This window comes from Hydra vulgaris, chromosome 02, assembly GCF_038396675.1.
Source record: "Hydra vulgaris chromosome 02, alternate assembly HydraT2T_AEP".
Lineage (NCBI taxonomy): Eukaryota > Metazoa > Cnidaria > Hydrozoa > Anthoathecata > Hydridae > Hydra > Hydra vulgaris.
This window is the reverse complement of record NC_088921.1, coordinates 20,817,249-20,826,936: the sequence shown is the minus strand read 5'-3', so window position 1 is coordinate 20,826,936 and position 9,688 is coordinate 20,817,249. Positions and strand designations below refer to the sequence as shown.

At 33.7% G+C, this 9,688-nt stretch overlaps 1 non-coding gene across 1 annotated transcript; it reads right to left on the bottom strand.

Annotated features, from left to right (window-relative positions):
- Nucleotides 1-5,130: 5,130 nt before the first annotated feature.
- Nucleotides 5,131-5,322, bottom strand: LOC136077447 (U2 spliceosomal RNA). Its single transcript, XR_010637075.1, has one exon. It is a non-coding gene; the product is annotated as a U2 spliceosomal RNA (small nuclear RNA).
- Between the last annotated feature and the right edge of the window lie 4,366 nt (nt 5,323-9,688).

Sequence of the window (9,688 nt, the reverse complement as noted above, 5' to 3'; positions counted from 1 at the left end):
TAAATTATTTACCAAAAATATCGTGTATAAAACAATAACAATTACTTTGATAAAGTATATAGAAGAAATAAAAAGTTTAAAAATATAATGCTATAATGGCCAGAACTATTTAATATAAAGTTTATATTAAATAGTTCTGGCCATTAAGCCATGCATTTAAATAATATACGCCTGTCCGTCACACCCACAGGGGCTGCTGGGGACATGCTTTTGCGTAAAATAAAAAACTACATTTCCTTATGTATTAAAAACAAGATCCTACTCGAAACTTTTAGAAATGGCAATGTTTATGGAAAACAAAGTATGATTTTTTCCTATATTGTTATAGCGCTTGTATTTTTCATATTTTATTTTCCATATATACTTTCTTTCTTTTATAATTATCTTTGTTATCTTATTTGGGAGGATAATTTTGTTTTCAATTACAAAGATGTTTCTTGCGCGCCACAATTCCGTTGTTGTAGTATTTGTTACAGTGGTACTAACTTCGCTTTTGGGTCAGCTCTTGACAAACCTTCAATATTCAAATAAAAAATAGCATAGGTTGAGTTAAAATTTATCGTTGGGAGTTATCTCTCCTAAACAAGCCTTAGATCGTTATATATTGCGCATGCCACTTTACAATATATAAAAGGGTGAAGCGTGTTTTTATTTCGGTTGCAGACGAGACAACAAGTATTGCCTCGCCCACGATTTTTGTTTTATTATTTACATTTTTCTTTAGTGGGCTAAATATTTTGTAAAATTTTCCATTGTGTATTTTGTGAGGAACCTTTGCCGTAAGATTTGAAACAGCGCCACCAAATCTTATCCCAGGGCATTTTAGTTTGAAACGTGGTTTCCCAAAAAGTTTGCTTTTCGATCAAATTTGTATAGTCAATTTTGGTCCCCCAAGATAAAGTAAACTTTCTTTGTTGTAATCATTTTTTCTTCTAAGAGGTTTGCTTTATTTTTTAGGGTTTGCTTTATTTTTTAGGATTTCAATCACAGAGTAGTAAAATGGATGATTTAGTGACTTAGGAAACTTTACTTCGGTTAGAAAGTTCCATTGTAAATGTATAGTAAAACCTCTTCTAGCATATTTGGTTAAAGGATAGGCTAAAATATATTTGTAAAGAAAAAAACTCTTATGTGGGTTTAGATCTTCTCGAAACAGCATTAGATGTTTAAGCCTTAAGGCGTTTGAACTGCCTCAAAACATCAAGAATTCCTAAGCCCCCTTTATCAACCTTTAAATTTAGAATATTTCTTTTAATCGGCTCAGCAAAATGGTTTTGCCACAAGTAAGTAGAAATTTCTTTTTTGATCAATTTTTCATGAAGATTGTTCATAAGAAAGATGTTTGCAACATACTAGACCTTTGAAAGGGCTAGCGTGTTGACAGACATCCCTTTGCACTTTAGCGAATCATTTCTGTATTTAAAGTTTTGTAAATCTTTTTTAATTTTTCAATGGCCTTATCAAAATTAAATTCCGCTGCCTTTTTAAGGTTGTTAAAAAGGTCAGCCCAAGAACTTTCATACCGTTCTGGTTCGACCAATTAATAAAAAATTAATCAAAGGACAAATTATTTAAAGAGTTTTGAACCCACCTTCCCCCCCCCCCCCCACCCAGAGCAAGCGCGTTTGTTTTGTTCAAATTTATGTTTGAGCCAGAGGCTTTTTCAAAAGTATTTAAAACCTTAAAAATTTCACCAACGAAGTCTGGGACTTTGCAGATAACAGTGGTGTCGAATGCGAACTGCATTATTTTAAAGGGAGTTGTACCAGGGAGTTGGATTCCCTAAATTCTTTGGCTGTACTTAAATTCTGAGGCTAGCGTTTCTACTGCCACACAGTACAACATTAAAGAGTTCGGATCTCCCTGTCGAACTCCCCTTTTTATTTTAATGGGTTTACTCAGGTACCCGTTTTTGGTTATAATTGATTGCGTATTTTTTAAAGTTTGTTCAATTGCATTTACAAAATTGTATCCAAATTTAAATTTTTCTAAGACTTTTACAAGAAAAGCTCTGTCCATCTTGTCAATAGCTTTTTCCTGGTCCAGAGACATCAAAAAACCACTGATTTTTTTTTTATCAGTGTAGTGGATGATGTCTCAGACCAGAAACAAATTTAAGAAAGTATTTCTCCCAGGTACTGAGCATGTTAGGGACAATTCTAAGATTTTATGCAGAACTTTGGCCATTCTGAGTGCCAGCGCTTTCGTGACTATCTTGTGGTCAGCTATGGAATTGGCCTCAAGTTCTGCAGCAGCGACAAATCTCTATCCTTCAGACTAATCACTGCCGTTCTCTGGGTTCAAGGAACCTGATTTTGAGTGTTTTCAAAATAGTTTTGATTGGTTAGCCGGGTAAATTCATCCCCATAAATACCCCAGGTATATTGCCAGAATTCAACAGAAATTCCGTCAATACCCGGGGACTTATTTTTTTGTAGACTTGGTAAAGTTCAGAGGAGCTAATGTTTATATTTAAAAAAGCATTTTCATCATCCTTTAAAACATTTTTAATTTTAACTAACAAAGCGCTTTTGCATGGAATTGTCAAGATTTACATTTTTATAAAATTTTCTCAAAACATTTTGGATGTCATTGGTGTCAGTAAAAGTTTTATTTTTGTAAAATACATTTTTAATAGTTTTTTTACTTTGGTTGGTCTTTTCCATAAGAAATAAAGATCTTGAGGGTATTTCTTCCTCTTCGATTATTTCTTGTTTCGTTCTGATAAAGACCCCTTTTTTGTTATTCAGTTCACTTAACTCTTTTTTAATAAAGTTAATTTTTGTCTCAACTCTTTCGCTTTTTAAATTCTTCTAAATTTAAAATTTTTTATAAAACAAGAGTTTTTTTCTCTTTTTTCCTTTCTTAAGTGTCGCCCTCTTTCTTCTGCGATAACCCTAACCATAAATTTAGCGTATTTCCATCCTTGGTTAGAGTTTTCAAAAGAGTTTTGTTTATGATTAATTTCAAATTCTTGTTTTAACATTTCTAAAATTTTTTTGTCAGTTAGTAAAGATGTGTTTAAGTGCCAAAGTCCCGGTCCCCGCGGATTTTCCCTTTCGAGAAAGATTTCGCAGGAAACCGAGTCATGGTCACTTAAACCTACCTGACTATATTCGCATTTTGGTTTCAAATTTAACAAATTGTGTGAAACATATATCCTATCAATTCTACTTTTATAGTTTTAGTGTTTGTATGAAAATACTTTTTTATTAGGATTATTGGTACATTTTTAGGAATCAAATTTTTTAAAAAATGTCAATAAAGAGTCTCTTTTTTGATTGTTATATAATCCGTTGACGTTTAACGATAATATTTTTACTGCCATTTTTTATGACTGAGAAAACTATAACAGATAATTAAAAACTTTGTTCTAATTCACAAAAAATTTAAAATTTTCAAAAATAGGAATTTAAAATAAAAGATTTAACAGTTTTCTCAGTCGCGCATTTGTAAAAAACAAAATTTAAAAAAATATATCGTAATAAATGGAATAAAATAAAAATTATTCTCTTACATACTTGGTTGACCGCGATATTCCAACTTCATCACAATATTTCCTCTACTGATTGTTTACTATCGTCGTTAAATAGTTTTTGTTGCCTTTACTGTTTCGATTATAATAGTCTTTAACGCAGCGTCGTATAGCAGGATCTTGCTCGTTTAAAATTTCATCTTTTGTTTTATCGTAGGGTCCCTTTAGGATAACCATAAGTTGCCCCAGCATGCTGGGGTTGAGTCCATTCTGGATAACTTTTGGTTATCCAGAACGGACTCAACGCAGGTGTGGATTTGACTGTTGATCCTCCGGATCAACAGTCAAATCCACACCTGCTTCTTCAGGGTGGTTGACTTCTTCGTTTCTTTCTGCAGCTGTTTTTGAATCTTGACAGATACTCGAAGACGGTTTAACGGGATGTTGTTCGAAAGATTGTACACAATCGCTCGCAGACGACACGGGATCCCTGGTGTACATTGTTCGGACTTGATGCCCTCTGATGTACAGGATTTCCGGAATCGGTGTCTGGAGATCTTCCAAAATCGCTACTAACACACCTGAATAATAAGGGTAACCATTTGGTGAAGCATTTATGATGACTTTTGTGGTACCGTGTTTACCGTATCCCATTCCCGAAGGTATTGAACCAACATCAAGTAATCTCGCTTTGAGCGGTAAGCCGAATATTGAGACGTGCGTTCGTCGGCGAAAAGTACGGTTGTTGGTTGAGGGCAGAAATCGTTGATAATAATTCCTAATGTTCAGGCCCTTTTCAAGTAGGCGGTTTTACGATGTTTGAGTTTTCATGACAATTTCTACTACTGACGAGCGGTAAATAAGTTGTACACCCTCAAGATCGTTAATAGGCCTTTCGGTTTCGAGTGCGAGTAGAATATCCTTGATAGTGAATTTGCATTGTAATTTCGACAGCAGAGTTTTTGGAAGCTGTGCTTTAATTTCATCTTTTGGGTATGACGCTTCGGCTTGGTCGTAGTTTCTTTTCGCGAAGTTAATCTTTTGATGGTCTTCGACGGTCGGCACAGCGATGTTGTTTTGAGTACGTTTCTCGATTGAAGTTTCCATCTCAGTCGGGACTGCAGAATTCGGCAAAGTAGAGTTCAGGCATTCCAATACGATCCGCGTGGAATAAAGATCTTTAAACTCAGCCATATTACAATCGCTAAGTTCGTCTTCACTGTAGGACATCTCAATTCGATGCTCCAGGTCGTCTAAAGTTAGATGGTCTCGTACTTGTTCCATGCGTTCAAGCAGGACTTTCGCGGTCTTCATCGTTTCAAAAGAATATCTTCTTGAGTTCGACTGCGATTTCATAATGCAGAGCATTCTAAAATTAAAAACTCTCCAAGACTTAATAACAAACCTCTAAATCTTTAAAAAACCACTGCCTTGGCTAGTAACTAAGACTCTTGATCTTAGCCATTAAGACGAAAAACGATAGGTTAACAATGCAGACATAGTCGGACTGACGCCGTCTTTAACAATGTACTTGTGGTTTGAATTAGTTCGTCTAACCATTTTCGTCGTCGTTATCATCAGCAGCATCATCATCATCAGCAGCTGAGCCTATTGGCGATGTTGGACACTCTAAAAGTTAAGAATTTTTCTTATTTTCAATCTGGGCCGCGCTTAGCAGTAGTGCAAAGCCGAAGCAACTCGTGGTCATGGCAAGGTAAACCTATGATCCGATGACCTAATGCCAAAAATCAGATTAATATATGAGCCGGACTGTGGTGGCGTACCAGATTCTAAAGTGATAAGAACTGATACTTTTTTTTTTTTTTTTTTATTAAAAAAAATAGTTTAAAAGTGGTAAAGGTAGTTTTGTATAAAAATCGGCATATTGCATCATATAATGAGAAATGCGAGTGAAAATTTTCGAGGGTGTTGTCTCTAGTCGCTTTTTGGTATTTAGCGTTCCATACATATCGTATTTCTTGTTTAATAGATTCTACTTTTTTATTTGCTTTTATATCTTTTCTTTCTTTAATTTTGGCGTGTTTTGCTCGCCATATTTCACTTAGTGTTATATGTGTAATTGTTGTTATTGTTTTAGCTTTTTTATCTGTGTTTGGGAGATCTTCAAGATTTGTCATAAAATTCGTTCGAATAATATTAAAAGGTTTATAAAGTCGAAATCTATCATATATGGGTTCTGTTTGTTTCCAGACTGATCTGGCACTTTTGCTGAATACGAGAGGGTGTAGCGTGGATTCGAGTTGACTACACGTTTTACGTAATGCAATTCCTCGACAACGGTTTTTTTTCCATAACATTACTTTTTTAAGCGTTGGGAGGCTGTTGTGAATTAGACGCCACCACGTATTCATGCTTAGTCCCTGTGCGTAAGAGTTGAAACTTCTTTCCCATATTTTATTCCACTTTAGTGGTTTTTGGAACAATGATTGCCAAAACGTTTGAAGTTTATTTTTGCTTTTGTTGTTTTCGAATTTTGAAGGTATGTTATATATGTTTTTTGAGTTTTTTGTTTTTAGCGAGAAAATATCTTTATTTACTTTTATAACATCTATTATGCCTTGATAGTAAAAGGGAGGTGGGTTATGAGTTTTAGGGAAGTTATTTATGGTTTGAAATTTCCATTGGTGGTATGATTTCCTACTTTTAGTAATGATGTGGCTAGTAAATATTTTTTCAGGTAGATGGAATAATGTGGTTGTTTGTATTCTTTAATTTGAAGCATTTGCTTCGCCCTTAGAGATACACTTAGAGAATATTTCGGTCTAGGATTCCCAAACCTCCTTGATGTATTGGCAAATTTAAAATGTCTCGTTTTATTGGTTCGGCCTACTCACTCTGCCATTGGTATTTAGATGTTTCTTTTAAGATATTTGTTTTGTTTTCTTCCGATATTGAAAATATGTCTCCTACAAACCGTGTTTTGGATAGGGCTAGAGTGTTGGCAAAAATGGCTTTGCATATTATGAAGACGTTTCTATATTTAAAGGTTTTGGTTTTCTTGGTAAAGTGTTGTCTTGCGTTCTTCCAGTTTATACTTGATGTATATGCGAGATCAGTATGGAAGAGAATGCCTTAGATTTTTATTCCACTAAAGTTTGACCATTTAATGTTATAACTTTCTTGGGTAAAGGCTTTAGTCGTATTTTCGAATTCGATATAATTAAAACCTCCAAGTGCTAGTGCCTTGGTTTTGAGTCAGTTAATATTAGATCCGGAGGTCATTTTGGAATGTTGATGGGTTTTGAAGACTTCTACTAAAGATTTTTTATGAAGATATGTCTGCATATTGCATAAGTTTTAGGTTAGTTTTTTTTCCTGGAATTGGTAATCCATCTATTTTTGTGTTTGTTTGTATGGCTAGACCGAGGGTTTCGACTAATATGCAGTATAGCATAAAAGAGATTGGGTTGCCTTGTCGAACTCCTCTACAGACCTGAAAAGGCTCGCTCATGAATCCAATATTTAAAATTATTGATTGGTTTTGTTCAAGTGTGTGCATTATAGCGTTTACGAAGTTTTTGCCGAGGTTAAATTTTGTCATTATTTTAAAGAGGAAGTTCCTATCAATCTTATCAAAAGCTTTTTCCTGGTCGATCGTTAGTAAAAAGCTTTTGATGTTTTTCTCATTTGTGTAATGAATTAAATCTTTAACAAGGTGTAAATTTGAGAAAATATTTCTTCCGGGAATTGTACATGTTTGTGATGTTCCAAGAATAATGTTCAAAATATGGCTAATCGAAGTGACAGAGCCTTAGTTATTATATTGTAGTCCGCACAAAGAAGCTAGATTTGTCTCCAGTTTTTTAGCTCTGATGGGTCTGCTTCTTTAAAGATTAGGCTTATGAGTGTTATTCGCTGTGACCAGCTTAAAACGTTTCCGTTCATCTCCATAATGTTCCAACATTCCTGGTATAGCTCCGCTGGTATACCATCTAATCCCGGAGTCTTACCTTTTTTAAGTGTCTTTGCAGCTCGGCAAAGTTCATTGCTTGTAAACTTTTGGTTTAGAGCGTTGTTTTGCTCGTCGGTGAGTGTTTGGGTTATATTTTCTAGGAATATTTTTTGAGTTTCACTGCAAAGGGTTGATGCACTATACAGCTCTTTGTAAAAGGATCTAATTGTATTAAGGATATTTATCTGGTTGGTATGTAATGTGTCTCCGTCTTTTATTTCCTTTATGGCTTTCTTCTTCTGATTATTTTGTTCTATAAAAAGTAAAGATTTTGATGGTATTTCTCCATCTTTAATTAAAATCTGTTTCGTTTTTATGAAGATTCCACCAGCATTTGCTAATTTTTTATTTCGTTTTGTAGGTATTTTATTTTTTCGGAATTTTCGTTGGCAATTTTATATTGTAGTTTATGAATTTTTTTTTTGTTTTTTGATTTTTATTTAGCAGAGCATTTTATAGCTTTTATTCTAATTTTACATTTTACAATATCCCACCATTGACTTAAGTCCTCATATTCGTTTTTTTTCTTCTTAAGTTTAGTAACATATTTTATTAAATTTTCCTTAGAAACTCTATCACTTAAAAGGTTCGTATTTAGGTGCCAGTAACCTGGCCCTCGTTTCTAATGTTTTTGGTAGTGCATTGACAAAAGAAAATTTTATGGTCACTGAGTTTGTTGTCATATATTTTAGATTCTAATTGGATTTCTTTATTTCCTAAAGTATATATCCTGTCTATTCTGCTTCTATATGTTTTATCACTTTTCTCAAACGTGAACGCTCTAGCATAAGGGTATGTTTCACGGAAAACATCATGTATTTCGTATTTGTCAGTGAGTTTTTTTAAGTTATATTTCCCTAACGTGTTATTTTTATTATAGGCGTCACCGCCTTCTCGATTTAAATTTGGGTTTTCAACCATGTTGAAATCACCAGCTAGGAATAGAAATTCTGATTTGTTGATGTGTTTTTCTTGTTTTTCAAAGAAATGTTCTTTTTGTTGTGGGTCATTTGATCCATAAACATTTATTACTCCTATATTTTTACTTTTCAGGTTTAAGTTAGCAGCAATAATTCTGCCATTTTTTCCACATTTATAAAAAGATTCATTATATTGTGTCTTTTGCTGTCAGTGTTTAGTCCATTGACATTTATGGTAAGTAATCGTACAGCCATTATAATTTCTTTTTTGTTTTGTTTTTGTGTTTTTCTAGATTTTTCTATTTTTATTTTGCATTTAGGATTTTATATTTTTGTTTTGATATTTATTTAGGTAAGGATGTATATATATTCGACTCTTTAGGTCGAATATGGGCGTTGCCCATCAGTAAAAATATGTCCCACTATATTTGATCTTTTATAGTCTGATAACTTTTGGGTTTCGGATGACGTTTTCCTTTATTTTCCATTTGCTTCTATAAACGGTCCTTCTTCATCCATTTCATTGTTTTGTTGATCTTTTATACTACATTCGCTAGTACTTGTTTCGCTTATATATTGGAAATGTTTAGTGTCTGTTTTTAAATTTAAAACTTCACATTTCTTTTCAGTTGCTGAAATAGGTAACTCTGAGTTTGTTGTTTCATTTACTAATGTTTGGTTGTGGTTTTCTGTTAATGCAATAATTGGGGATAGAGAGGTTGTGTTTTTTGAATCGATTAATTTGGCATTTTCACTTTGGTCCTTTTTCCTTTCAGGTTTGTTATTGTTTTTCTTTGGAAGAAAGTTTTCTTGCCCTGTATAAATGGCTTTGACTTTACAACCTTGGATTATGATGTTTTTAGGTATGGGAATTTTAATATTTTCCATCTTAGCGACAAGTATACCAGAATAATATTTAGTTTGATTTTCTGGAGTTTTTTTATTAACAGGTCTGTTGTAGACATGTTTGCCGTGACCCATCATTTCTAAGTCTGTTTCAACTTGTATGTTTTCAAATTCGAGTGGTAGGCCTAGGATAGAGACAGCAACACTCTTGCTTATTTGTCTTGTAGATGTTGAATTGGTAAAGCGATGGTGACACCCCTTTATATTTAATCTTTTTACAAGAATATAATTTTTTGTTTTGTTGTCCTTATAAGTTAGTTCGAGGATTGTGTTTCCTCGAATTATTTGCGCTCCCGCGAGACCCTCATCTAAGTTTTTATCTTCCAGGGCAAATAACACATCATTTATGGTGACGTTTGTTGCTACTGGACAAAGAAGAGTTTTATGAAGATGTCTTAGTTTAGGATTTAAATG